The following is a 6,611-nucleotide window of genomic DNA, read 5'->3' on the forward strand; positions in this document are numbered from 1 at the left end:
GTTCTTCCTAATGTTCAATTTCTGTCATTTGAACCCATTGCTCAACTGAGTCCTAGTCTCCAGGGCAGCACAAGGGAAGCCTCCTCTTTCTTCCTTATGACAGACTTTCCAATATTTATACATAGCTCTTATGTCCCTTTCTCTCAACCTTTTCTTTTGCAAGTGAATCATATCCAGCTCTTTAAGCCACTCCTCAGAGGGATTCATGGTCTTCAGGCCTTTGATCATTTTAGTCGCTCTTCTTTGGACACCTTCCAACTTACACTCTTTTGATGTGTGACACCCAGAATTGGAGATGGATTTATGTTTGCCATTTCAGAGTTCCAGGTATGGCTCTCCAATTCACAGCATCTCGTTGTTGATTTGACATGGAGAGCAGAGTCGAGGAGGAAAGGGCCACACAAAATCCCTGGCATGTTTTTCTCTTCCAGCCATTCCTCTTTTATTGTCTTGACTGGTACCTATAAACTCTGGCATGAAGACAGGTGTCTGTCTCCTCCTCCGAGAAGAAACCTCAGCCAGCAGCATGTTGGAGGAATTGCAGCATCAAACTACAGTTTGAGAAAAGGGGGAGGAAGTCCTCAATTGGGAATATTTTCAGTGTAAAATATGATTTGTCTCCATCCCGGCCCCCTTCACCAGTCCTGCTGGAATCACAGTTACCGAACATAACTAACTCACAATAAAACACAGCTAGGGTCACTCTCACTTTATTAAAAGCACTGGATGTCATACCAGGAGGAACAACAACAAGCAAGCCCTCCCCTGTTTAATTTCCCTGCCCCAAGGCCAGTGAAATATCGGCTGCGTTTGGAGACGTGTGTGGAGTGCCAACAGCTCCGATACTGAACATGACATGATGGGGCATGGGGGAACTGCCAGCGCAAAAGCTATCAAGTGTGCGTTTCCACCACCCGAAGCAGCCATCCATTTCTGGAGTTAATGAAAACTCCCACACAGATCCAGCCCTTGCATCAACAGGGCGATTTCTTCCACGATTCCCCCAGCACTTCAAGGCAGTTTCACCTTTGGCTGCCCACTCCGTTCCAATAGTGGTCTTCTTGTGAGAGGGGTGTCACGCCAGAACGGCACATTCCCATGAGATCTCTTTTCCGTTCCGTGAACTAAAAAGGAAAAAAGAAGCATTGTGTGCCATTTATCAGCTGCTGGAGACGTTGTTGTGCAAGATCCTGGCAGCTAGTGGCTTTCATGTCACTGGGTCAGCGATTCTGCTCTGGGTTTGATCTAAAGTTTAAAGGAGCCCTTAAGGGAACTGAACCCTACCTCTAAGAACAAGTTCAAACTAAAACCCAGAGTGGATTTTCAACTCACAAATAAGGAAGCTGTCAGGTTAAGCTGCTGGCACAAGATCATGTGATCTGACTGCTCAACATTCACATGAAAATAGAAATGAGATGTACAGATGTTCAAGCATCTGAACACAGTACAGTTACGAATACGGTTTGTTGCTAAGGTGAGTTTGTATGAAAGCTGGAACAGGAGCATTTTTTAAATTGTAACTCCAGACAACTTTTTATTTTATTTTAGATAGCATAGGGAAAGGATAATAATAATAATAATAATAATAATAATAATAATAATAATAATAATAATAATAACAACAACAACAACTTTATTTATATACCGCCCTATCTCCCGGATGGGACTCAGGGCGGTTTACAGTCATAAAAGCAAACACAAACATTACATAACAACATAATACACATTATTAAACAAAGTAAAACAATACAATTATAACAATAAATCACACTTACATGACCAGATCAACGGGACGTGAACCATAAAACCAATATATTAAAATGTATCATTTTAGGCTAGGGAAATCTTGTGCAATATATTCAGGCCCAGAAATCAGCGGTAGTCCAATGTAATTACTCAAAAACCTGCCGACACCACCAGGTCTTCAGTTCCTTATGGAAATTGGATAATGTAGGGGATTGCCTGATCTCTTTTGGCAATGCATTCCAGAGCCGGGGGGGGGGGGGGGGGGGCACTGCCGAGAAGGCTCGTTCCCTCGTCCCCACCAGCCGCACTTGAGACGGTGGTGGGAGCGCGAGAAGAGCCTCCCCGGAAGATCTCAAGGTTCATAGGAGGAGATGTGATCACGGAGATAGGTAGGGCCCGAGCCGTTAACACCCTGTAACATTTGTTTTGCTGGGTTGCTGTGAGTTTTCCAGGCTGTATGGTTCCAGAAGCATTATCTCCTGATGTTTCACCCACATCTATGGCAGTTTTTTCTGTGTAGTCTGACATGGTGATTGTCAGTGAGCACAATGTTGCCAAAGAAGCCATTGAAATTCACAAGCATGTGGACAATTTCAACAGAAAGGAGGAAATCATGAAAATGAACAAAATCTGGCTAGCAGCATTTTAAAAAATCTAGAATCAGGACAGTAAATAAAGAACAACACTCAGAAAACAGGGAAATTCTAGACAGGAAGCAATCAGGACCAGATAACACCTCCCAACAAAGAATTCCCCCAGACAGGAAACAGACAGGTTTTAATTGCCAGGCTATTCAGTGCTAATCAAGCTTGCCAGTTGCAACATTCACACCTGCTTCAAACAGACAAGAGTTCTTTCTCCCACTTGCCTAATTTCCAACAAACCTCTCAACCTCTGAGAATGCTTGCCATAGATGTGGGTGAAATCAGGAGAGAATGCTTCTGGAACATGGCCAGACAGCCCAGAAAACTCACCGCAACCCCGTAGGATAATGTTAAGATGCTTAGAAAAGATGAATATTAGTTGTATACATCACAGCTGAAGCACTGTCCATCTAAAGGAGGCCCTTGCAATATAATGAAACTCAGAATATTATTACTAGGCTGAGTTTGTTTATTTACTTACTAATACATCTCATTTATACCTTCTCCTCTCTCTCTGCACTAGATTCAAGGCAGCCGACAACCATTGAAACCCACGTACAACTAAAAACTCTTAATGCAAAAGTTAAAAGACAATTAAGCAGCAATTCTATTTTTAAAAACACGTTACAATAACTTTTAAAAGCACATTCAAAATCTAATAAAATCCAGACACAATGAAGCAATAATAAAATCCAGACACAAGACATCTGTTGAAGCAAATTAACAAACCAAAGACCTGCCTAAGTAAAAAAAGCTGTCGAATATATGGTCGAATATATGGCAGAAGAAAAGACTGAATTTGTGCAGTGCATTGACTGGGAGGAAAGCGGTGGCTTGGAGAAACTGTACAGGTTGCAGAAACAAATAAATTAAACCCTGACATTGTGGCAAGCAGTTGCTCTGAAGATTTGCTCATAACCGTTTCCTGTTATCTCGATCTGCTCCTGGCACCCAGCTGGAGATGCCCTATGAAAACTGGAGGCTCAGACCCTGAGATCTATAAATCCTATGCTTCCCGATATTCCAGGATCTGACCCCAGATTATCTGCTTTGAACTGGATTATATGAGTCTTCACTGCCATATAATCTGGGATAAGTAGATCATCTGTGATAAGATACTGAGATATCAGGAAGTGCAAATCCAGCCCTAGTTAGGTTGCTCTTCATGACACTTCAGGCAGCAGATTCCAGATGTTGGCTGTAGGGAGAAAGATTTGGCACCCATCAAAATCAGAATCATAGAATCATAGAATAGTAGAGTTGGAAGAGACCTCATGGGCCATCCAGTCCAACCCCCTGCTAAGAAGCAGGAAATCGCATTCAAAGCACCCCCGACAGATGGCCATCCAGCCTCTGCTTAAAAGCCTCCAAAGAAGGAGCCTCCACCACAGTCCAGGGGAGAGAGTTCCACTGCCGAACAGCCCTTCTCGCAGTGAGGAAGTTCTTCCTAATGTTCAGGTGGAATCTCCTTTCCTGTAGTTTGAAGCCATTGTTCCGTGTCCTAGTCTGCAGGGCAGCAGAAAACAAGCTTGCTCCCTCCTCCCTATGACTTCCCCTCACATATTTGTACATGGCTATCATGTCTCCTCTCAGCATGATAGCCATGTACAAATATGTGAGGGGAAGTCATAGGGAGGAGGGAGAACTTGGAAAAACTGTCAAAGCTTTGAGGATTACAATTCCCAGAATCCCCTGGCGCTGTTTTGAATATTCTAGCAACTGTGGGTGAATCTACATTGTGGAATAAATGCAACTTGGCACCACTTTAGCTGCCATGGCTCAATGCAATGGAATGGGATTTGGGTTTAAATTACAGGAAAGGAGATTCCACCTGAACATTAAGACTTCCTGACCGTATGAGCTGTTCAACAGAGGAACTCTCTGCCTCAGAGTGTGGTGGAAACTCCTTCCTTGGAAACATTTAAACAGAGTCTGGATGGCCATCTGTCAGGAATATTTTGATTGTGCTTTTCCTGTATGGCAGGGGGTTGGCGTAGATGTGGTCTCTTTCAACTCTATGATTCTATGATTCTGTTATTCATAGGCATTGTAGTTTTACAGTCTCTTGAGCCTTCTCTGCTAAACGACAGCTCCCATGACTCCACAGCCTTGAGCTTTAGCAATAAAAGTGGCATCAAACTGTGTTGTTGAAAGCTTTCATGGCCAGGATCACAGGGTTTTTGTATGTTTTCCGGGCTGTATGGCCATGTTCCAAAAGTATTCTCTCCTGACGTTTCGCCCACATCTATGGCAGGCATCCTCAGAGATTGGGTGAAACGTCAGGCGAGAATACTTCTGGAACATGGCCATACAGCCCGGAAAACATACAACAACCCTGGCATCAAACTGCATTCATTCTACAGTGTAGATGCACCCTTTGGCTCCTATTCTGTTCCACTCCATGGCAGCTCAGTGCTCATCGGTAGTAAATGCATGTTTTCTAGGCACAGAGTCCCAGAGTCCTTGCTCAACAACGCACCATGCTGAGTCCTACCATACAAAATTAATACTTTGCTTCTACTTGGTGCCATCCAAAGATGCATCTATTCTATAGAATTAATACTATAGGATCAATACTATGAGGTCCTACAGGTTGTAGTCTTGCCAGGCCTTTCACCTTCTCTGCCCATCTCACTTCTTTCCCAAACTACAACTCTGAACATCCCATGGCCTTGAGCCCTGGCCACTCAAGGAGTGTCAAACTGTGTTAATTCCACAGTGTAGATGCACCCCCTATCTGTCACTTGAGGCAACGAATGGTGTAGCAGAGCTCTGAATCCACTCCTTCCCAAAAGGGCTATTGAGGCAACTATTCCCATGTAGGATGTGTTTCTTTATCAGCTTCCCTATGCGGTCAGTGGTTCCCTTGACATATGGTAAGAACACTTTTCCTCTGAGTGGATCTTTGCTTCTATTCTCATGGTTTGTTCTTGGTCTTGCGGCTCTTCTAATGTCTGTGGTGGAGTCTCCATTGGCCTGGAAAACCCAGTTTAGATTGTTCAGTTCTTCTTGGAGGTGAGATTCACAGATTATTTTTGCACGATCTGCCAAGGCTTTGAATGTGCTTCTTTATTGACTTCAGTGATGGTTGGAGTTTTTATGTAGGTATCTATCTGTGTACGTAGGTTTTCTGTAAACCGTGTGGCCCAATTTTTGATTAGGTTTGCGGGTGACTGGGACATCTAGAAATGGCAGTTTTTCTTCATTTTCTTTTTCCATGATGAATCAGATGTTTGGATGGATGCTGTTGAGGTGGTCCATGAACTTGTTTAGTTCTTCTCCTCCATGGCTCCAAAATGGCGAAGGTATCATCCACAAACCTGAACCATATAGTGCAGTGGTTCTCAACCTGTGGGTCCCCAGATGTTTTGGTCTTCAACTCCCAAAAATTCCTAGCAGCTGTTAAACTGGTTGGGATTTCTGGGAGTTATAGGTCATAACACCTGGGGACCCACAGGTTGAGAACCACTGATATAGTGAACTTTTTGTTGCTGTTTCCACGGCGTGTTTTTCAAAGTGCTCCATGAAGAAATTTGCTATGACAAAGCTGAGAGCAAAGGACAACAGGGATCCTCTCCCCTCTGCAGGAGTTTACGTATACCAGGCAACTGTGAACAAGTCTACATAAGGACCACTAGACACGAATCAAGGAACTAACTCAACCAGATTAACTCAACCAGATAAGTCTTGATGACTTGATGAACCAACCTGAACATAGCATATTATTTGAGAATGCAAATATGCTGGACCACTCTAACAACCACCATGTCAGACTACACAGAGAAGCCATTGAAGTCCACAAGCATGTGGACAATTTCAACAGAAAGAAGGAAGCCATGAAAACTAACACAGTCTGACTACCAGTAATAAAAAAACTCTAAAATCATGATAGGAAATAAAGAATTCCAGACAAGACTCAATCAGGGCCAGTTAACACCTCCCAACAAAGGATTTCCCCAGGCAGCAAGCAGCCAGGCCTTGAAGCTGCGAGGCTTCTCAATGCTAATTGCAACATTCACACTTTTTTCCAACAGACAAGAGTTCTTTCTTCCACCCTGGACCTTCCACAGAGATATAAACCTCCCTTGCCTAGTTTCCAACAAACCTCACAACCTCTGGGGATGCCTGAAATAGATGTGGGCGAAATGTCAGGAGAGAATGCTTCTGGAAGGTGGCCATGCATCCTGGAAAACTCGCAGCAACTTATGATGATGATGATGA

At 43.5% G+C, this 6,611-nt stretch overlaps 1 long non-coding RNA gene across 2 annotated transcripts in view; it reads right to left on the reverse strand.

Moving 5' to 3' along the window:
- Window positions 1-694: 694 nt before the first annotated feature.
- Window positions 695-6,611, reverse strand: part of LOC134294927 (uncharacterized) — a 5,939-nt gene continuing 22 nt past the window's right edge. The window contains exons 1-2 of one of the 2 annotated variants that reach the window (XR_010001536.1): window positions 6,496-6,611; window positions 695-1,124 (exon numbers count right to left, since the gene is read on the reverse strand). The exon at window positions 6,496-6,611 is cut by the window's right edge and continues 22 nt beyond it. This is a non-coding gene — a long non-coding RNA (uncharacterized LOC134294927). Of the gene's footprint in view, window positions 1,125-1,775 lie in introns of both variants that reach the window. The other variant, XR_010001537.1, reaches the window with a different exon arrangement.

The sequence above is a fragment of the Anolis carolinensis genome, unplaced genomic scaffold (assembly GCF_035594765.1).
Source record: "Anolis carolinensis isolate JA03-04 unplaced genomic scaffold, rAnoCar3.1.pri scaffold_31, whole genome shotgun sequence".
NCBI lineage: Eukaryota > Metazoa > Chordata > Lepidosauria > Squamata > Dactyloidae > Anolis > Anolis carolinensis.